Source organism: Muntiacus reevesi, chromosome 10 (assembly GCF_963930625.1).
Source record: "Muntiacus reevesi chromosome 10, mMunRee1.1, whole genome shotgun sequence".
NCBI classification, from domain to species: domain Eukaryota; kingdom Metazoa; phylum Chordata; class Mammalia; order Artiodactyla; family Cervidae; genus Muntiacus; species Muntiacus reevesi.
The window spans coordinates 11,516,518-11,540,536 of record NC_089258.1 but is presented as its reverse complement, the minus strand read 5'-3'; the positions used below and the strand labels follow the sequence as shown (position 1 = coordinate 11,540,536).

At 38.9% G+C, this 24,019-nt stretch overlaps 1 pseudogene; it reads right to left on the bottom strand.

The window, feature by feature from the left end:
- Positions 1 to 6,559: 6,559 nt before the first annotated feature.
- On the bottom strand, positions 6,560 to 7,513 carry LOC136176724 (programmed cell death protein 10 pseudogene; annotated as a pseudogene).
- Between the last annotated feature and the right edge of the window lie 16,506 nt (positions 7,514 to 24,019).

The window sequence follows — 24,019 nt, the reverse complement described above, 5'->3', positions numbered from 1 at the left end:
TAGGTTTCACAAATAAAATAGATGCCCTTATGAGCTGGAGTTTTTTTCTTTAAGCTGAAATTCCTATCAAAGTCCCAGTGGCATTTTTCACAGAAAAAGAAAAAACAACCCTGCAATTCGTATGAAACCAAAAGAGACTGAAAATAGCTAACGCAATTTTGAGCGAGGACAAAGCTGGAAGCATCATGCTCCTGGTTTTAAACTATATTACACAGCTGGTACTGTCATAAAAACAAACACATTGACCAGTGGAACAGAATAGAGAACCCAGAAATAAACTTATGCATTTATGGTTAACTCATTTTCAACAAGGGCTTCCCTGGAGGCTCAAGGAATACTTCCCAAAGTATTACAGTTTGGATGAGAAGTGGTAAAGAATCCACCTGCCAATTCAGGAGTCACAGATTTGATCCCTGGGTTAGGAAGATCCTCTGCAGAAAGAAAGGGCAATCCACTGCAGTATTCTTGCCTGGGAAATCCTGTGGACACAGGAGCCTGGCATTGGCAGGCTATCAGTCCATGTGGTCACAGAGAGTTGGCCATGACGGAAGCGACAGAACACAAGTACCAGCAAGAAGTTCTCAAATTTGATCCAAAAAAGGAAAACTGATAAATTACACACCATCAAAATTTAAGACTTCCATTCTGTGAGAGATCCTGATAAAACAATGCAAACACATCGGCAGAAAACAATTTCAAGCTACAAGTCTGACAAAAGAACACTATTTAGAATATATATGGAATCCTCAAAATTCAACAGTACAAAAAGCAAACAATACAAAAAGCATGGGCAAAAGACGTAGAGAGACATTTCACTGAAGAACATATACAGATGGTAAACAAGTACTTGAAAAGTTTTCAGCATCATTACTCACTAGAGAAATGAAAATAACAACTACGATGAGAAATCACCACATACCTAAGAGAATCACACATCTAAGAGATGGTTAAAATAAAAAATGTGACACCAAATGCTGTTGAAGACGCAGAGAAACTAGATTATTTGTTTATTTCTGGTGGGAAAGAAAGATGGCACAGTCACTCTGGGAAACTGGCAGAGTCTTAAAATGCAACTAGCTTTCAATTTAGCAACTAACCTTCAATCTAGCATTTGCACTCCAGGACACTGGGCTTCTCTCATGGCTCAGATGGTAAAGAATCTGCCTGCATTGCAGAAGATGAGGGTTCAATCCCTGGGTTGGGGAGACCCCTGTAGAAGGAAATGACAAACCACTTCAGTATTCTTACCCAGAAAATTCCATGGACAGAAGAGCCTGGCTGGTTACATTCCACGGGGTTGCAAAGAGTTGGACACAACTGAGCAATTAATGATTTCACTCTCTCCTGGGGATTTATTCCAGAGAAATGAAAATCTATTTTTGCACATAATCCTGTACATAAATATTTATAGTAGCTTGTCCATAACGGTTGCAAAATGGAAACAATCCAGATGCCCTTCAAGGGCTGAATAGTTCAACTGTGATACATCTGTACTGAAGAATACAACTCAACATTAAAAAGGAATGAACTGTTGATACATGCAACAATCTGCACAGAACTCCAAAGAACTGTGCTAAAAAGAAGCCAAAATAGTTAGGTACCATCTGGCGCAATTTATATAACATTCTTGAAATGACAACATTACAGAACTGGAGGACAAAGTAGAGGTTGCTTGGGTTGAGAATGGGGTGAAGGCTGGAGGAAAGTGACTGTGAATTTCAAAGTGCAACACAATGGTGGAACTCTTTTGTATCCTGATGGCATCAATGTCAATATCCTAGTTGGAATATTGCACGGACATCTGCAAGATGATCCCATTAGGGTAAAGGATGCATCTCTATTTTTTTTCCTACAACTGTATGTGAATCTACAGTTATCTAAAAGAAAAAATTCACTAAAACACACACAACAGACATCTTCTCTGCCCCTTAAAATGTTACCTTTAGAAAATTTCCTGGCAACCCAAGAATACTCACTGCTATTCCAAGATATCAAAGCCAGTAAGAACTTACAAATTGACATTAAATCACTTAAATCACTGTTAATATTAAGAACCTATCAGGACTTCTCTGGGGGTCCAGTGGTTAATAAATTACCTGCCAATGCAGGGACACGGATTTGATCTCTGATCTGGGAAGATTCCGCGTGCCTGGAGCTACTGAACCCAAGGGCTGCAACTACTAAAGCCTGTGCACTCTAGAGCCTGTGCTCAGCAACTAAAGACTAGCCCCCACTAGAGAAAGCCTGTGTGCAGCAATGAAGACCCAGCAAGGCCAAATAAATGAAAAAACAAACAAGTAAAATTTTTTTAAAAATTTAAGAACATATCAGAAAAGTAAAACACCTTAAAACATCCCTTAGATAGTGTAAACAGAAAATGTCTGTAAGTCCACATAACTCAGTAGTGTTGAAAATTTACCAGTCAATTGTGTAACAATGGCTTTAAAAATTCAATTTAACTGAATCCATGTTTCCTTTTTTTTTTTTAGTTGTACAGCCAAATAAATTGTAGCTGGATTAAAAACTTAAATGTTTCATTTAAAAATTTTTTTCCCATTTATTTTTATTAGTTGGAGGCTAATTACTTTACAATATTGTAGTGGTTTTGCCCATGTTTCCTCTTATATAGTACTTTTGAATAATGGGGTAAGAATAAATGTAACAAATTTAGGAAGCTACAGTTTTAGCCTTTTATCAAAAACAAATTCAAACTTTACATAAACTACAATGTCATGTTTGCATTGAATTTTTGCTCTGTGATAAAAATCAGGGAGAAGAGGTCTATCCGTTCTTTCACTCAAATTCATAAAAATAAATTTTGTTTTGGATTTTTCAGCATTAAAAGATGTAAGTAAATTTCACTAGTGCTTAAAACAAACTTCGTCAAATTAATTTTATGGTGTAGTATCAAAGCCCTTCTGTTGTTGTTCAGTTGCTAAGTTGTATCTGACTCTTTGTGGTCCCATGGACTGGAGCCTGCCAGCCTCCTCTGTCCATGGCATTTCCCAGGCAGGAACACTGGAGTGGGTTGCCATTTCCTTCTCCAGGGGATCTTCCCAACCCAAAGATCAACACCCCCCACCGCCCCCACCCATCTCCTGCATTGGCAGATGGATTCTCTACCACTGAGCCACCAGGGAAGCCCTGTTAAAATTGTTCAAATTATAGTAAAAGATCCTAGTAGAAGGAAAAATTCCTTAAATATTTTTTACATCTATTGATAGTCTGTCTGATGCCAAGGGTGCCAACTTGTATCTCTTTGATCCTAATCTTATAACTCTGTAGCAGGGTTTCTGAGGGATACTTTATATACCAAGGTTACTTTTTTATTTGGTAAAGGTAATACATACCTTTAAGCTTAGGTTTCTTAACTCAATTGAGTAACAGATTGTCACTTGGAGAAGAAAAGGAATTTTTTCCAAGTAGAAAATAATTATAAAATTTATATCTCTAAAGCCTTATCTCTTTAATCTATTTCAAAGTATTTGTACAGGTGATATATGTAATTTACTGATTGATTGTTTCATGAAGTCCACACTTTTATTTCTATCTTCCTGAACAGTTTTTCTCAAAGTTCTGCTCATAAAAAGTATAAATATTTTGGCTTCATTTGTTTTATTTACTTTTTTTTTCTGGGAGTCTTTGACACCTCTTATTTCAGATTTGTATTGTACCTGGTAGTGTCTAGTACCAATCAAAATAAGAATTCTACTGAATTTGAGACTATACAACTTTACTTGCTAATTCCCTGTGAGGGTGGGCCATCCTATCTTATTCAAAGGCAACTTTCAAGGGAAACATATTTCCTGCACCAACAGCATGGCATAGCCATTCCACTCCTGAATGAACAGACTCCTTACCCAGGTGGGGAAAAACATTTACAAAGCAGAAGCATCCTATCAAAATCTGACTTTAAAGGAGGCCTTCCTTTGAGGCCAGGAGTCTTCATCCATAAACCTGGGAGAATGTTCCTTGAGAGGGGATCTTAGCAAGGGTGATATTTAAAATGTTCGACTGTGTAAATGGCAGATGCATGAACATTCAGGTAGATGTCAAGTTGGCATAAAATAGCCACACATCAGAGCTGGATCCTTGCCCAGGACAGGTCTCTGACTCAGGGAATTCTTAAATGAACAGTTTATAATAGAACTTATTTCTCTCTTAATTCATTATGCATTTAGAAAATGAATGTGACCAATTAGAAAATAGGTTAGACCAGTTCTACCCATTAGTGGAAGTAGTAGTAGTGAAAGTCACTCAGTCATGTCTGGCTTTTGCGGCCCCGTGGACTGTAGCCTGCAAGTCTCCTCTGTCCATGGGATTCTCCAGGCAAGAGTACTGGAGTGGGTTGCCATTTCCTTCTCCAGGGGATCTTCCCGACCCAGGAATCGAACCCAAGTCTCCTGCATTGGAGGCAAATTCTTTACTGACTGAACTATGAGGGAAGTTCCAGGTCCTAATGTGAAGATTTCAAAGCCTCACAGCAAAGCCTTACAAGTAGCACTCAAAGCTTTTCCCTCTCAGCTTGACTTGGCTCGGTATTATATTTCCGTGAGCTTGATCTATTTCTTCTAAGGGATAGAAATAGATTAGTCCTGGACCAACTTCAGGTTGCTTGGGTACAGTTTAGGAAGGAAAAGTCTTTGCGCCTGTGCACCATTTCGCATGAAGTTCAAATTTTAAAGCATAGAGCCAGCATTCACACAACTGTCCTGAGCTTCCCAAGAATTGGATTTTCACACTGGTGTTCATCCTCCAGGTGGCAGCAATCTCTCTTACCAGAAAGTGGCAATCTTGGTAGCTCTAGTTTTGCATCTGCCTGTGCCAATGCAGGAGACTTAAGAGCTGCGGGTCCAATCCCTGGGTGGTGAATATCACCTGGAGGAGGGCACAGCAATCCACTTCAGTCTTCTTGCTTGGGGAATCCCCATGGACAGAAGAGCCTGGCGGGCTACAGTCCATAGGGTTGCAGAGAGTCAGACACGACTGAAGTGACAGAGCACGCATGCACATGTGTCTCTCCAGAATATGCATCTCTGTTCCGACAGTGAAAGCAGACTTAGTGTCCCAGACTCAAATCTACAAAGTGAAAGGCTCACCTAAATCCTAATCTCAGTAACTTTCAAACCTAGAAAATAGTCTCCCAAATCACTGTAATTGTGTGTGGTTGTCTGAGCTGATGGAGCCAGAAAGTGTTAGTCTTAGTCTTATCCGACCCTTCGTGACCCCATGGACCGGAGTCCACCAGGTTCCTCTGTCCGTGGGATTTCCCAGGCAAGAACACTGGAGTGGGTTGCCATTTCCTTCTGCAAGGAATCATCCTGACCTAAGGATTGAACCCGCATCTCCTGCATTGGCAGGTGGGTTCTTTCCAGTCTGAGCCACCAGGGGGCCTCTGATGTAGCTGGAACTACTAGCTAATCACGGGAAGTCGATTTCCCCTCTCAAATGGCAGTGGTTAGACTACATTTCCCAGCATGCCTCAGGGTAAATGTGATTATTGTGACTGAATTTAGCTGATGGCTTATGAGCGGAAGTACCTTTATAGAAATAAGTGTAAATCTTCTGCCCCTTGTCCCACTTCCACAATCTGGTTACAATGAGCCCCTAAGAGCCACAAAATGGAAAGAGTCTGGGTTCCTGAGTTACCTCCTGTAGAATAAATATCAGAGTCACCATAACCAGGACTGTTACACAAATGAGGAGTCTAATTCTATTGCACTTGAACCATTGTACCTCCTGGGGTTTCTTTGTTATAGCACTTTTGCTTACCCTAATACCACACTCTGAAGATAATGTTAAAATTGACATTTCTTTTTTATTTTTCTGATTTTTTCCTTTATCATAATTGAAAAATGAAATCACTTAACATGAATATTTGATACATAATTTCCTTAGAACTTCCCTATGGTGAAACAAAACTGTCCATATTTAAAGAGTGTATATAATATTAACACTCATGACAATTTCAAACCAACTAGCACTGGTATAGCTTAAAATTACTATTACTTGTGGCTATTTATGGAAAAAAGGCGCAAAGCTTATTAAGGCCCAGCATGCCAAAGGACTTAATCTTACATTGTCACAGAGCTCAAATATGGCTCTGTGTGGACATGTAGAACGTCAAGACACTATAAACTGCCATCTGCTTCTCATAAGTCTCTTAAAACAAAGGTTGGGAAAATAGTACCTCAAATATAGTAGCTAACAAAAATATCTCCATTAACTATTTTTTGCCCAGAGTGGTTAAAGACAAAAAAATATAAATTCTTGTAGCTTTATTATCCGATAAACTGCTAATAAGCTCCCGTTAGAAGTTCTTTAGACATTACACCAAGTCATCTTGGTCTTCTGATCATATATATACTCATATATATATATGCATTTTTTCAAGTAAAGAAATGTTTAACAGATGTAAACTATTTATTGAATATTTGCCACCAAATATTGTTAAATACATTATCTTGCAGCATATCACTTTCAGGTTAAAATGTCAGAAACAAACACCAATATTTACAATTCTTTTAAAGAATGTTATATAATGACACATTAAGGCATAAATTCCTTTGGCTTATAATTCTTAAAAGAATGATAATAGCAAAAGTGATGCAAAATCTTCAGTGTGAGATTATGATTAAGCTACATTTTACAAAAATATGGTATAAGATGGCAATAATCCCATTCAACATCCTGGATTATTAGATCCCTCCAGAAGGGACTGATAATTTATACAGTCAAACTTTAAAATTTACAGATAAAGGCAGCCCAATACTGCCACTGAGAAGTACATCTCTTAACATATACAACTCTCAGGCCACAGTTTTGAAGGTCTGAACTACCAAGCTGGTAGTTGATGAATTAGTTGATGAATTAGTCGGTCGGCACTTATGAAAACATTTATTGCCTTGCCATCTTTAAAATAGGTTTTCAGAGTATCAGTGAAACTTTTGGAGTACTTTACGAATTCTTTCTTTTGGTGTTCATGTGCCCTGCGGTCCTGGTATTGATATTTCTTGAAAATATTGTTTACTGTATCAAGAAGTTCTTTTATTGCACCAGCAATATCCTTGATTGTCTGCAAAAACCTCACTCTGTCATTGATCTCATCTGGGATCTTACTGAGAATTTGTTTAAGTGTTTGTGCCTTTTTGTTTAGGTCCTGGAATTCTGGCTCTGGTTGTTCAATCATATACTCTTCTACATCATCAGCTGCCATTTGAAGAAGGGATTTTGTGAAGTTGACTTCTACACTTTTTTCCTCTAAAATTTTCATAAATGTGTTTTGCGTGAGTCCTGGATTTTCTTTTTCAGCCTTAATGAAAGCTGCTCTCGTGTCTGAGCTGCAGACAGATTTACTCGTTCTAGCTCATTAAACACAGAATACATAACTGCATAGAGGGGCATAGAAACCATAGAAGTGGTCTCAGCTTCATTCTTCATCTCTTCCGTTGCCATCCTCATTCAAAAGCCAACGACAGTAGAAAAAGCAGTGCTAAAATGCAGAGGAATCTTCATTCACAGCAGTCTTTCTTCTCTTTTTTGTGATAAAAGAATAAAGTACAAAACATATACTGACCGGCTACTGAGGTACTGACTTCACCTGCCACTTTTGAAGCCCTCTTCAACTCCCAGATCAATTCACTCCAGTGATGCCGGAAGGACCCGAGAGGAATCCTAAAATGGACATTTCTGAAATTTTTTCCTGAATATGTAAGTGGGAGATGGTGGTGAAGGATAGAGAAACCTGGTATGCTGCAGCCCATGGGGTCTCAAAGAATCAGACACAGCTGAGAAACTGAAAAGCAGCGTATAAGGGTAATCAACATGGGTGTCTATTGTCTTGAATAAACTAAGACACTGATATAAATCTTTTATAACTTAAGTTTTTAAGTAACACAAAATAGTTTGTTTCAAAAGAAAGGAAATTTATATTTTTATTTTTGGATGCTCTCAAATTTTTATAGAAGAGTTCTCCAAATATTGTCAAAAAAATAACCTAGAATGTATGTTTTTTGATAAATGAATATTCTTTTATGCTCAAATGAATGAGCATTCATTCTTTTGTTTTAAGGTACAGTACAGGACAGTACTTCTCAATTTGCTTATATTCTAACAGTGAGGAAATTAGATTCTTGCATATTATATAACTTGGGCTTCCCCGACGGCTCAAATGGTAAAGAATCTGCCTGCAGTGAAGGAGATCCAGGTTTGATCCCTGGGTTGAAAAGATCCCTGGAGAAGGGAAAGGCAACCCAATCCAGTGTTCTTGCCTGGAGAATCCCATGGACAGAGGAACCTGGTTGGCTACAGTCCACAGGGTGGCAAAGAGTCAGACGTGACTAAGCAACTAACACTTTCATATATAACTTAGCACAACAGTTTGTGATAGGGTCCAAAAACTGGTCTAGAAGTTATTAAATTTGAAAACATTCAATACTAAGAAAGTATATGTGTATGTTTCTGGGTGACTAATAAGTCTCAGAAATGTAAATATTGATAACTATAATAAAGCATTTACTATAGTATTAAGATTAAATCATTTTTATTTTAGTTTTGGGAATGCAAATACAGAAATAAACTTTTTAAAAAATGTACAATTGTTTTCAGTGTTCAAAGACCTCAAGTTCTATTAAAATGAATAGCTGTCTTAAGTTCTGTGGAGAAAACCAAGGCAAAACTAATAGTTTTGAATTAAATCAGAGAAATTTTGAAACAACTTAGCATTATGAAAAAGTTGGAGGTAACATAGATGCCGCTGAAAAATGACAATTTGTTATTTCAACACCTTCACATTCTCAGAGATATAAGCTGTGACTACATTGTCAGCCATACTCCTGCATGCTCTTGAAAGTGAATTAAAACTGGCTAAAGACACATACCCCCTCATGGATCACTGCCTTGTCATGGCAAAGGGGCTTATGTAACTCAATGAAGCTATGAGCCATGCTGTGCAGGGCCACCCGAGACAGATGGGTCATAGCAGAGAATTCTGACAAAACGTGATCCAATGGAGGAGGGAATGGCAAACCACCTCAGTGTATTTGCCGTGAGAACCTCATGAACTGTAAAAAAGGACAGAAAGATATAACACTGAAGACGAGTCCCCCAGGTCTGAAGGTGTCCAGCATGCTACTGGGGAAGAGTGAAGTGAAAGTCACTCAGTTGTATGACTCTTTGAGACCCCATGGACTGTAGTCTGTGGAATTCTCCAAGCCAGAATACTGGAGTGGGTAGTCTTTCCCTCCTCCAGGGAATCTTTCCAACCCAGGGATCGAACCCAGGTCTCCTGCATTGCAGGTGGAATCTTTACCAACTGAGCTATCACAGAAACCCAGGAAGAGCAAAAGAGAACTACTAAATAGTCTCAGAAAGAATGCAGAGGCTGGGCCAAAGCAGAAATGATGCTCAGTTGTGGGTAGATCTGGCGACTAAAGTAAAATCCAATGCTTCAAGAACAGTATTGCATAGGAACCTGGAATGTTAGGTCCATGAATCGAGGTAAATTGCATGTGGTCAAGCAGGAGATGGTAAGAATAAACATAGACATCTTGGGAATTAGTGAGCTAAAATGGACAGGAATGGGCGAATTTAATTCATATGACCATTATATCTGCTACTGTTGCAAGAATCCCATAGAAGAAATGGAGTAGCCCTCATAATCAACAAAAGAGTCTAAAATGCAGTACTTGGGTGCAACCAAAAAAATGATGGAATGATCTCCATTTGTTTCCAAGGAAAGCCATTCAACATCACACTAATTCAAGTCTATGCCCCTAACTAAAGTCGATCAGCTCTATGAAGACCTATGAAGATCTCCCAGAACTAGCACTCAAAAAAAAAAAAAAAAAAAAAAAGATGTTCTATTCATCATTGGGGATTGGAATACAAAAGTAGGATGTCAAGAGATACCTGGAGTAATAGGCAAGTTTGGCCCTGGATAACAAAATGAAGCAGGGCAAAGGTTAACTGAATTCTGCCAAGAGAATGCATTGGTCATAGCAAATACCCTTTTCAATCACACAAGAGATGACTTTACACATGGACATCACCATATGGCCAATATCAAAATCAAGTTGATTACATTCTTTGTACCTGAAAATGGAAAAGCTGTATACAGTTAGCAAAAACAAGACCTGGAGCTGACTGTGGCTCAAATCACCAGCTTCTCATAGCAAAATTCATTCTTAAACTAAAGAAAGTGAGGAAAACCACTAGGCTAGTCAGGTACGACTTCAACCAAATCCCCTGTGAATATGCAATGGAGGTAACAGATAGATTCAAGGGATTGGATCTAGTTAAGAGTGTTCCTGATGAACTATGGATAGAAGTCTGTAATATTGTATAGCAGGCAGCAAACAAAACCATCCCAAAGGAAAAAAAAAAGCAAGAAGGCAAAGTGGTTATCTGAGGAGGTCTTACAAATAGTTAAAAAAAGAAAAGAAATGAAAAGCAACAGAGAAAGGGAAAGGTATATCAAACTTAACACAGATTTCCAAATAACAGCACAGAGAGACAAGAAGGCCTTCTTCAATGAAGAGTGCATAAAACTAGAAGAAAACAACATAAGGGGAAAGACTGAAGATCTCTTTAGGAAAGTTGGAGATATCAAAGGAACATTTTGCCCAAAGATGAGCATGATAAAGGACGTCAGTTGTAAAGACCTAATCGATGCTGAAGAGATCAAGAAGAGATAGAAAGAACACATGGAAGAACTGTACAAAAAAGATCCAAATGAACTGGATTACTTCAGTGGTGTGGTCAGCCACCCAGAGCCAGACATTCTGAAGAGCAAAGTCAAGTGGACCTTAGGAAACAGTGCTGGTAATAAAGCTAGTGGATGTGATGGAATTCCAGTAGAACTATTCGAAACCCTAAAGGATGACGCCATCAAGGTGTTGCATTCATTATATCAACAAATCTGGAAGACCCACCAGTGGCCACAGGATTGGAATAGGCCAATCCTCATCTCAATTCCCAAGAAGGGTAGTACTAAAGAATGTGCTAACCATCAGACAATTGCACTCATCTCCCATGCTAGTAAGTTCATGTTTAAAATCTTGCATGCTAGACTTTAGCATTATTGGAACCAAGAACTTCCAGATGTCCAAGCTGGGTTTAGAAAAGGAAAAGGAATCAGAGGTCAAATTACCAGGATTCGCTGGATCATAGAGAAAACAAAGGAATTTCAGAAACACATCTACCTCTGTTTAATCGACTATGCCAAAGCCTCTGACTATGTGGATCACAATAAACTGTGGAAAGCTCTTAAAGAGATGGAAATACCTGACCATCTTACCTGTCTCCTAAGAAATCTGCATGCGGGTTAAGAAGCAACAGTTAGAACCCTGTATAGAACAGCTGATTGGTTCAAGATTGAGAAAGGAACACTGCAGGGCTGTCTGCTGTCACCCTGTTTGCTTAATCTGTACACTGAGAACATAGTGAGAAATGCCAGGCTGGATGAGTTACAAGTTGGAATCAAGGTAGGTGGGAGAAACATCAACAATCTCAGATACGCGGGTGGTATCTGAGTGGGTGGTAGCACTCTCATGGCAGAAAGTGAAGAGGAACCAAAGTGCCTCTTGATGAGAGGTGAAGGAGAAGAGCAAAAGATCTGGCTTAAAACTAAACATTAAAAAACTAAGATCATGGCATCTGGGTCCATTACTTCATGGCAAATAGAGGAGGAAAATGTGGAAGTAATGACAGATTTCCTCTTCTTAGGTTCTAAAATCACTGAGGATAGTGACTGCAGCCATGAAATCAGAAGACATTTGCTTCTTGGCAGGAAAGCTGCTAAACCTAGACAGAGTGTTTAAAAGCAGAGACATAACTTGGCCGACAAAGGTTCGTAGAGACAAGGCTATGATCTTCCCAGGGGTTACTTATGGTTACGAGAGCAGGACGGTAAAGAAGGCTGAGTGCCGAAGAATTGATGCCTTTGAACTGTGGTGCTGGAGAAGAGTCTTGAGAGTCCCTTGGACAGCAAGGAGATCAAATCAGTCAACTTTAGGGAAATCAACCCTGAATACTCTTTAGAAGGACTGATGCTAAAGATGAGATGCCAGTATTTTGGCCTTCTGGTGTAAACAGCTGACTCATTGGAAAAGTGCCTGATGCTGGGAAAGATTGAAGGCAGAAGGAGAAGAGGGCGTCAGAGGATGAGATGGCTGGATGGCATCACTGATGCAATGAACATGGCCAAACTTCAGGAGATAGTGCAGAACAGAGAGGCCTGGTGTGCTGCAGTCCGTGGGGTTGCAAAGAGCTGGACACGACTGGGCGACTGAACAACAACAAAAGACAAATACTGTATGATATCATTTATATGTGGAATCTAAAATATACTACAAACTAGCAAATATACCAAAAAAGCAGCAGACTTACACATTCAGAGAACAAATGGTGGTTATGTTGGGGTGAAGGGCAGTGTAGGGGTGGGGGTGGGATTGAGAAGCACAAATTATTGGATTCTAAGACAGGCTCAAGGATATACTGTACAATGTGGGGAACAGAACCAATATTTTGTGGTAACTATAAATGGGAAATAACCTTTAAATGGTATAAGAAATTTAAAATATTTTAAAGTTTAAAAATTAAAAAATAAATTTAGGTTTAAATATGAAAAAAAGGTCCCAAAATAGTCAAGGCACTAGAAGAATAGGTAAAAGGATTTGCTCCATCAGCTATGAAGGTACTGCTTAATTTCTACTACAATTAAGACACTGATATTTTCACAAGAATTGGAAAATCAAGATAAATAACAGTCCAGAAGAAAAACTGGTTTTACTAACAGTCAGGGCTAACCATGGATTGCTCTCTCCAGTTTCTAGATCATAGTCTGGTAGGTGCAGCTGTTCAGTAACAATTTCAGAAAAGCTCACTGGTGGATAGCAGGAAATCCTAAACGCAGTTTTAAAGTTCACTCTTTACTTTTATAAGACTAGTAAAACACTTGAACTCCTGTTTTTTCTTTTTCTAAGGACTGTGATCATTATGTCAGGATTTCATGGCTAAAAAAAATCTTCTAGATTTTCAATGATCATTTCACAGTTCACGTCTTCTCCTCCTATGTGAGCTAATGGATGAGTGTACAACATTATTGCTTAAATCCTTGGAAGCCTTCCTAATTCATGCCTTAATGCACCCAATGATTCCAGGGAATGGAGGGACATTTTTCTGACCAAGACCAGCTTTACTTCTTTGTTGTTCATGCTAGATTTATTTGTAAAATGATGAAAAGTTCTTTACTGTTCTGAACAAAAGAGGACAAACTATAAATGGATTTTAATAAAATACATTTTCAACATTCTTATTTTCCTAGCGCTATCCATAGGAAATCTAGCTTACTTTGTGAATATAAAGTATAGGAATTCAACTATATGTACTTGACAAAAAAGAAAATTGATGACAAATACATGCATTACTGATGTCTTAAAGGATTTAAAAGAAGAATTTGGATTAACCTCAATTTTAGTCTTTTGTATTAGAACTTAACTTTCATGTATGAAACAATTCTACTGTACCTAATTTTTTGAAATATGATTGCTAAAAGAAAACTGAAACTTGGAAGCTTTCTGTAAGGTAAAAACTAACTTTTATAATATTTTAAAGTTTGCATGTGATAACTGTTATTAGTTTTACAATCTTTGTAAGATAATTTTAGATTTACTGAAGATAGTCTTTTAACCGCCTTAAAGATTAAATACTTAATTATCTAAAGAACTCTGACTTGTTTTGGTTGAGTCATTCTTATCCCTCAAAATGTGAGAACATTTTTGTTTATTCCTTAAAGAAATTCCCAGCCAACTGTTAATGTTTTCTTTTTTGTCTTTTCAAATGGTTTTGGATTAAGGCTTGATATCATGACATACTGAAATTTTTTAGACTATTCTCATTTTATCACTAGTCTATTTTAAACCAATATTTTCAGTTCAAGAAGGAATCACAACTACTTTTCTGTGAATCACTTTGGGGAGAAAGAGAAGAGATAGCCACATGTCTGCTATCATACTTAATCTATGTTGTAGGGGAACAAAATTTGCCACTCCGAAATATCTTTTTGGTGTGCAAATTATTTCATACTGAAAACAGTCAACATCCAAGAGAATGTTTGACTTTCCCCCTAACTGCCTAAAAGAATGTAGACACAGGATTTTGTTTCCCAGAAGGGTGCTTTCACTGTAGATACAAGTGTAGTATAAACTAGGCGTGTTTCTCTGGGTCTCTCTCTCCCTTGAATATATGTTATTAAACAGTTGTTTTCCTCCTATTAATCTGTCTCATGTCAGATTAATTCTCAGACCATCCAGAAGAACCTAGAAGGGTAGAGGAAAATTCTTCCTCCTCAACACTGTGATATATGATATGATATATGTGGGATATACACTCAAATAAGATTTAAAGGAAACATGATGCTTTGGCTTGGGCTGCCATAACAAAATACTATCAACTGTATGATGTTTCAACAAAAGAAATGTGTTTCTCATAGTTCTGGGGGTCGTAAGCCCCAGATTAGGGTGCTACCATGGTCAAGTTCTGGAGAGGGTCCTCTTCTGGGCTGCAGATGGCTGGCTTCTTATCTGGTCTTCACTTGGCTAAAAGGGGGCAAGCTGCTTCTCTGGCCTCTTCTTGTAAGGATACTAATCCCATTCAAGTGGGTCTCCCCTCATAACTTAATTACCTCCAAATACTATCACATTGGTTATCAGATTTCAACATGGATTTTGAGTCAGTCCCAAACACATGAAAGGTGAGTTTTCAAGAGCAGTTAATTCCAAGCAGGGACATATGTGGAAAGACTTCAAGGAGGAGGGTGTATTTGATTTGGACACTAAAGAGTAAAAGTGAGCCCGCATTTCTCAAGTCATAAAACTGGTGTATATAACAATGGAATATTTTCCTCTAAAATTGAACTGAACTTCTATCTCAAGCTCCTCTTTCTGCCTAATATCAGAAATCTAATCTAGATTCTTCCAGATAAACTCAGAGGTAGAGATTTCTTATGAATTTCCACTGAAATTCAGTCATCCACAGCTAGTCAAGGTGTAGTCTGTGGACATTATTTCGCCAGAAACGCTGACTCTTCGTCCCAACCACGATCTTCTGAATGAGAATCAAGATCTTATCCACAGTTCCTGAGTCAGAGTCGGCAGTTTCACAAGATTCCCAGGTGATTTCTGTGCACGTTAAACTTGAGAAATCCCGACAGGGTTTGCCTCCCCCTTTCTCTCATGTGCACCGCCAAGGTCAGTTGCTGACTCGGCGGCAGACTGCCGACCAGTCTCCCCTCAGATGGCCGAGCCCACCACCGTGGCCAGACTCAGCTGAGGTGAAAGCTGATCTCCATCTGAGGTCTGGCCTTACTCTCCTCCTCTCTCATAGTTTTCCTTTGTTCCGATGGCAAGGCCTTTAAGGATCTTCCACATCCTCTCTTTCCACTAATCTCACATTTCTCTGGCTTTTGGAAAATTCCTCTGTTTTCCTAGAGTCCTTCTGGCTGGTGTGGTCTTAATGGAATCCCATCAGCCTAGGGCTCTGGTGGTCAGGGAGTCAGTTACCACGGGTGCAATGGTTTTCTTGTAGCTGGGTAGGTATGCTGTCCAGGTTGTGTTTAACTATACACCCCTGAGTCCATAATAAACAATAAATACTGAGGAGAAGTAAAATGTAAAAAGTCCTGAGTTATTAATTTCATCCAGTCTCCTAATGAACATTTATTGAGTAGCCAGTATATGTCAGATTGGACTAAGAATCAGGTTGAAAAGATTATAGTCCTCACTTCAAGAAAATTAGGAAATATATGGCATTAATTATGCATAAAGAAAATAATGGGAGCAGACTGTAGGCCATAACCTGTTAACCCATGGGAGTTCGGCAGAAAAGGCAAACTTATTATCCTAATACAACGAATGTTAGGCACATATTAGTAAGAATATTGCTTTCACATAGTTTCCAAATTATACATATTGCATTATGTTTGACAATTCTTATCTGTTAGTGGAAAGCAATTCCTTTATTAATCAATGAGAACTGTATTAGTCAGTGCAAACTTGGCCATTCATTTCATAACTTTACATATATGAAAGTAATGTGCCTTGTCACTGAGTTGTGTCTGACTCTTTGTGACCTCATGGACTATAGCCTGCCAGGCTCCTCTGTCCACGGGGATTCTCCAGGCAAGAATACTGGAGTGGGTTGTCATGACTTCCTCCAGAGGATCTTCCCAACCCAGGGATCGAACCCAGGTCTCCTATATTGCAGACAGATTCTTTACCATCTGAGCCACCAGGGAAGCCCAAGAATACTGGAGTGGGTAGCCTATCCCTTCTCCAGGGGATCTTCCTGACCCAGGAATCGAACTGGGGTCTCCTGCATCGCAGGCGGATTCTTTACCAGTTGAGCTACCAGGGAAGCCCAAGTAATAAAGCTATTTAAAAAATATCTGTCAGGACTTTTCTTATTTCAAATTGGGTCTTCCAAATGGGCAAGATTTTATTGCTAATGCAATCAAATGACATGGAGAATAAAAGGGCATAGAGAAGACAATCAGATACTAAAACATAGAACCTGGATTCTCTTAGTTAAAAGAGTAAGGTTATCCACAAAATACTTTTCTAGAATAAGAATATCCATCAAAATGACCTCCTCAAGCTAAATATGATCTTACTATATGATCCCAGAATCACTAGATATTTACTCATTTGTACTGAAGACCTATGCGTACACATTATTCAGCATCAAAAAGAAATTAATTGCTTAACCACTACAAAACATAGAGGAATCTTAAATGCATATTGCTAAGTGAAAAGAAGCCAGTCTGAAAGGATTATGTGCTGTAGGATTCCAACTATGCGACATTCTGGGAAAGGCAAGACTATAGAGATAGCAATAAAGGGATCAGTGATTTCCAGGGAGAAATAGGTGGAGCACAGAGACTTTTAGAGCAATGAAACTCTTCTCATGACACTGTAATGATGCATATGTGATATCGTGTATTTGTCAAAACCTACAGAATCTTACAACACAAAGAGTGAAATGCAATGTATGCAATTTTTTTTTTTTTTAATTTGAGAGGTCAGGGTATATACCAAGAGAAAATGCAGACTCTAATGCAGGTTCAAGAGACTCTGTATTGCAATATATGAAATAATCTCACTGAAGGAATTGTGGGGCGGGAAAGTTGCTGACAAATAACTTTAAAAGTGAATGGAGTCCGTAAAATGGAGGGCAAAAGGAACTGCATGTGGTACTGTACTCTGGCTGATAAAATTGTTTCCTTTGGGAGAGATAGAATTGTGAGACTGCTCTACATGCATATTGGACTTGAACAATTTAATAAATTGATGACAGATGTGGGAGCCAAGTTTCTTAGCAATGAAGTGGTTATTTATGAATCAGCAAGGGTGGGAGTTTAGAATGACCCATATAATGGATTAGAGTTGGAGACATCAGGAAGAACTCATGTTTAATTTAATAAGTTAACTCACGTTTAACTTGGATGCAGATGATAGAAATGTACCCCTATGTATATACACAGTTGTTCTAGTTTGCTGTGTTGTTGTTGTGCAGTTGCTAAGTCATGTCTGACTCTTTGCAACCCCATGGACTGTAGCACGCCATGCCCCTCTGTCCATGGGGTTCTCCAGGCAAGAATACTGGAGTGGGCTGCCATTTCCATCTCCACAGTTTGCTGTGGCTGAGTAACAATTCAGCTTCCCAGGTGGTGCTAGTGGTAAAGAAACTGCCTGGCAAAGTAGGAGATGTAAGAGACATGGGTTGGTTCCTTGCATCAGGAAGATGCCCTGGAGAAGGAAATGGCACCTCACTCCAGTGTTCTTTCCTGAAGAACCGCATGGACAGTGGGGCCTGGAGGGCTACAGTCCATAAGGTCTCAAAGAGTCAGACAAGACTGAAGTGACTTAGCATGCAAGCAGCAGGCACACATGTATAACAATTACCACAACTGGGTTGCCTAAAGCAAGCAAAATTCTGGGGGCCAGAAGTCTAAAATCAACATGTCAGCAGGGCATGTTGACATGCTTTCTGGAGGCTCTAGGGGAGAGTCTCTTCTCTCTTCTTCCAGCTTCTGGTGGCTTCAGGCTTTCCTTGGCTTGTGGCTGCATCACCCCAATCTCACCTCGACAATCACATCACTTCCTCCTCTTTGCATGTCTCTCCCTTTTGTGTCTCTTTCACAAGTATATGTGTGATGGCATTTAGGGCCCACCAGACAATCCAGGATTATCTCCACATTGCAAGAAATTTAATCACAACTGCAAATTTCATTTTCCCAAATAATGTACATTCCCAGGTTTCAGAGACTGAAGGTAGAAATCTTTATTCTTTTTGGGGGGAGGGGATCATTTTCAGCCTACCACACACAGATTACTACACACACACAAATTTCTTGTCTCTGTCAGTTGAGAAGACATAAACGAATGACATCTAGTAGCAACAAGTATGTCCCTTGCCCACACTTTGGTTTCTAATACCATGAGCCAGGAGAAGGAACTGGGGCTCTTTGGATCAAGGGTGGATGCTAAGACAGGAGTAGGATACATGCAAGACTTGTAGCGCCAGTTCTCAAGACAACAACTACAACAATACATCTATGCGAGTATTTCAATGTGACAAAGGAGCCAACTAGCAGGGTTCTCAGTGGCCAGACTTGGGAAAATTTGAGCAGGAAAATAAAGTAATATTGAATTATGACTCAAAGTATGAAATCACTATCCGTAGAGTCCATATTGATATAAATAAATGATAGAGTAAATTAATAAGCAGGAACAAGTCTCTCGTGAAGAATTCCAAATTTGTGTAGATACTTCACCCTAAAGGAGAGAATGTGATGATCCATTCCTTAAGAGTGGGCTGTGATAGTGATGTCCTTCCAAATAGTACACCTTAGAAAAGGGGGGAAAGAAGGTCATTTTATGCTGGAGAAACCTGACAAATACTGCTTCAGCTAGGTGACAAAGGTCAACATCAGTGGTTACAAATCATGCTGATCATCTACACTGTTGATACGATGTGATGAAAATGTCACTTCACCTCTGAGGTCTTCCCCCCAGAACCCAAAACCCTCATTATCATTATAGAAACAGCAAATTCAAATTGAGGACAGTGTACAAAACACTTCACCAGTGTTCCTGAAAACATCAAGGTCTTCGAAAACAAGGAAAGTCTGAGAAACTGTCATAGCCAGGGGGAGCCTAATGAGGCATAACAATTAGATGCAATGTCTTAGATGAGATCCTGGAACAGAAAATGGACATTAGGGACAAACTAAAGAAATCTGAATAGAGTATGGGCTTAAGTTAATAATAACACATCATTACTGGCTTCTTAATTGTCACAAATATACTACCCTAATATAAAGTGTCACAAATAGAAGCAATGCATGCAGAGGTGGAGGGTACTGTATTAGCATTCTCTGTACTATATACTCAGTTTTTTTCCTGTAAATCTAAAACTGTCCAAAAATAAAGCCTGTTGATAAAAATAATATCTTCATTGCTATTTTATTCTCTTCATAGTAAGAGTTGTTCTGTTTTTTAGCTCAAAGAGCTTAGTTTCCTAAGCAGCCTGTCTCATGAGCAGTACATGTGGGAGGGCTCTGGAGTGAGCTGAAGATTCCACTTCCCTCAGCATCTTTTAGGATGTGACAAGTTCCACTTCAGTTGCCCTATGGACATAATAACAGCATATCTCATAATTTCATGGAGTTGACAATAATATTGTACTTTCTCCTCCAAAATTGTTGTGAGATTTAAATGAGATAGTATCTTGGCATCCATGAGGCAAGGGATCTTGTCTTCTATGGCATATCAATGTATTCTCACCCCTATTCTTCCCTAGTTTTCTGTAAAGATCCAGAGAGTAATCTTAAGCTTTGAGACCTATAGGGTCCCTATTGCAGCAATTCAACTCTGTTGTGGCAGCATATAAGCAGACTTAAGTAATATGTAAATGGATGGGTGTGATAAAGGTTCAGTTAAACTTCACTGCCTGGAAAATCCTATGGACAGAGAAACTGGTGAGTTATTGTCCATGGGGTCGCAAAGAGTCGGATGCGACTGAGCGACTAATGATAACTTGTTTACGGAGGCCAAATTTTAAATTTCGTATAAAACTTTCATGTACCACAAAATATTACTCTCTCTTCTTTTGACTTTACCCCATCATTTCAAAGTGTAAAACCATTCTTAGGCAGGATCTGAAGCTCACTCCAGAACCCTTGCACATCTACTCCCACACATCAAAGTAAGCTAGCCAGAAAGCTAAGCTCTTTAAACTGCCAAAGAAGAAAGAGAAATGAACAGATTATGAAGAAACTGAAATAGTAATGAGGATAGAATTTTTTTTAAGATTCTAAATTCAGACAGTGAGCTGGAGTTAGCCTATAGGATATAGTTTGCTGATTCTTGGTCTAGTACAAAGTTAGTATTCATTAAATTCAAAAGGTATTTAGTCATATTGATACAATAGCAGCATTGGTATTATCAACTATTTATGTTATCTCTGTAGTACCTAGGAAGTGAATGTTTATAAATCATGCAATCTGGCTTGATAATTTCAATTGTATATATTCACTGACGTCCTTTTTAAAAACACGGAAACAGTACTTTCTTATCTACAGATCCTAAATTTTTCAATGCCAGACCTTTGTGCTCTTAACTTTCTGAAGGATTGAAAACACAGAAAATAAGATAAAATCATGTTGCCTTTTCTTTGGTTTCTTTTCTAATTATGAGGTTTTGGGAATAACACACGAAGTAAAAAATTATTTAGAGAGTTCATTTTTAAAGTACATCCTTTGTGATACTGTTTCAGCCAGCTTTGTTTTAGTACAGATGTACAGAGGACAATCTGGAGATTCTGGCCTAAAATCTCAGAGAGAAAACAGCTGCTGCTATGTGGAAATGTTATGGAGGTCTTTTTGACAGCACGTTTAGCTTATTTTTTCCTAGGCTCTGTTCACAAAGGGCACATTCTGTGTTGGAGGGTGCCACTGTGATACCTTATTCCTGCCACCCTGCACTGAAATACTCTGTGAGGTAAAAATCTCTGAGTATGGTTTTATAGAACCTAAAGTCAGAAGGTGGTTTTTCCACAATCATTCTGAAGAAAAATAAAGAAGTAGTAGCATTTAAAGATATTCCTAAACTCTGGTTCAAAGGATTACCTTTGATGAAGCTTCCTAGAAAATAAATCATGTGAAACAGGACTCTTTTCAATGCACAGAAATTCTGGGAGGTCATTTGGATTGCTTTTTAAAAATCCACTGGATTCCTACCTTCTGAAGTCAGGCCTTGGGCTTTCCCTGCCTGTTGTCATATCTCCATAGTACCTAGCAGCCACCTTCCAAGTCATATGTGCTGCATTGTGGAAGTGAATTACAACTTCTTATTCATTTGATTTAGCTGTTGGAGTGGAACCAAGAGAGAATAGAGGGGCCTGAGCCAAATAACACTTGGAAAGATTTGTTAGCCCTTGTACTTCATTTTTCAGAGGGCTCAACTCTGATATGCTGGCATACATACACTTATGGGATGACTTGGACCGAAAAGTACAAATTGCCTAAGTCTTTTTAGTTTTCAGGAGAGGAGAATATGTGTCTTTTAAAAGCACACCTCTCTTAAGAACAGGTTCATAAAAAGCCAATGGCACATTCTCTTCTGAAATCCCTTTATACAATGCAATCATGCATCAAAGAATTCTATAAACTGATGTTCTAGGCAAGTATAATTAACAAAATTACTCTAATTGCCCAATGAAATGATTTATCTAAAATTGTTTAGTTAGTGAAGTGATTTAAAAGTAACAATGAAATGGCAGAACAAATCAATATATTTAAAAATAGATTACCTATAAGGTGAGGATAGAGAAAGAAGTTAGATTTCTTCAAATATATTTTGTTCATATGTTTAATTTTGGAACTGTATAAATGTCTCACATAATCATAACATAAAATTAAATGTAAAAATTAAAATATAAACAAATAAACTTAAAAAGAAATCCAGCTGTTTGCATTCATTTCAGACATTATTCCAAATGTCTTTAAAATATAAATCAATTGCTTATACCTAGATTAATCGATTAATTGGTGTTAATCGATTGCTTAAACACACCAGGGACAAAAAGAACTACAAACATAATCCTAAGCTGTTTTCAGTTTCAGTCATATTGTTGGAGGTTGTGGTAGACATAAACAAGTGCTGCTCAGACCCCCTTTGAGGGAAGGGAGTGTGGTGGGTGGACAGCCTTAGGATATCAGCTCCTTTAGGCTCAGAGCCGCCCTGCCTGAGTTATTGTCCATGGGGTCACAAAGAGTCGGATGTGACTGAGCGACTAATGATAACGCCTTTCCTGGTGCAGTCCACATCTGGTGACTAAGCAGGACAGGAACACAAAAGTCTTGTCAGATCAGTCCAACGTGAAACCTCTGGGATGAGCATTATCCTTCCCATACCTCCTGTGCACTAGCCAAGGTTTGGAAGGAATTGATCACATCACATTATATCACATTGATCTGGCTGCTGCCCAATTCTGTTTCTCCCGCTTCGTTTCTCATGTCGTATCCTAAATTCCATCTCAGTATCTGCTTCCAGAAAACCCAACCTGTGACAGAGGTAGCATCAGTACTGTTGGCCCAGTTCAGTTCAGTTGCTCAGTCGTGTCTGACTCTTTGTGACCCCATGGACTGCAGCACGCCATTAGTAACTATAGGCTTTGCATTTGTGGATTCAACTGCAGTTAGTTGAATCTGCAGATACAAAAGCTGCAGTTATGGAGGACCCACTGGATTCATTGCACTACACTATTTTATATAATGAACATAAGTATCTGTGGATTTTGACACCATGGGAGCTCCTGGAACCAATTCCCCATGGATTTTGAAGGATAACTGTACTATTGTTCTAAGGCCTTTAGATATTTAGTTTGGGATGAAGCAAATAATTAATCATGTTCATTGTGTTTACAAAAGAAGTTTTGGAGTAGAACAAAGAAGTTTCAGAGAAGGATCAAGGCTTAAGTAAAAGCCACAAAATTAGATTTTAGCTTCAAGTATTAATGTGAACAGATGATATATGTTAGCTTTAAAATGCGTATGTTTGTATCAGTTGATTTCTACTGCTTAACAAAACCATTCTAAAGCTTGATGGATTAAAACAACAGTGTTTTTATTTCTCATGATTCTGTGGGTTAGGTGGATGGTTCTTCTGGTTTGGGAAGCTAGTTTGGGGAGGGATTGTGTTTCACAGCCTAATTCACATGTCTGGAGTCTCAACTGGGACATCTGTGATGGTGGGTGCTTCTCTTCATGTGGTCTTTTTCCCTTAAGGAAACTAACACAAGCTTGTTCCCAGCCAATACCTGAGCAAGCCTCCTTTGCATCTGTGCTTTTCAAGTCCATGTTTTTGTCACTTCTGCTGTTGCCCATTAGCCAAGGTTAGTATCATGGCCCGGAGAAGGCAATGGCACCCCACTCCAGTACTCTTGCCTGGAAAATCCCTTGGACGGAGGAGCCTGGTGGGCTGCAGTCCATGGGGTCGCGAAGAGTCAGACATGACTGAGCGACTTCACTTTCACTTTTCACTTTTATGCATTGGAGAAGGAGATGGCAACCCACTCCAGTGTTCTTGCCTGGAGAATCCCAGGGATGGGATCACACAGAGTCGGACACGACTGAAGTGACTTAGCAGTAGCAGCAGTATCATGGCCAAACCCAGATTCTAGAGTTAGAGAAATAGATCCACATCTCAGTGGGAGGAGTGTTAAGGTCAGAGACCTGTTGCATAGAGGAAGGGGAGGCATTTGTGCCTGTTTTTGCATTTATTACAATTTCTTATCATTACTTAAAAGACAATGGAGACAATGATCTACTGAAAAGTGCTAGTTTGAGACCATGATTTGACCACCACAGGTCCTCATTGCTACCCAGTGGGTTATTGTTTTTAGATATTTTCACTGAGTAGCAAAGAACACCAGGATTCCTTGGAGAAATGGTTGTTTC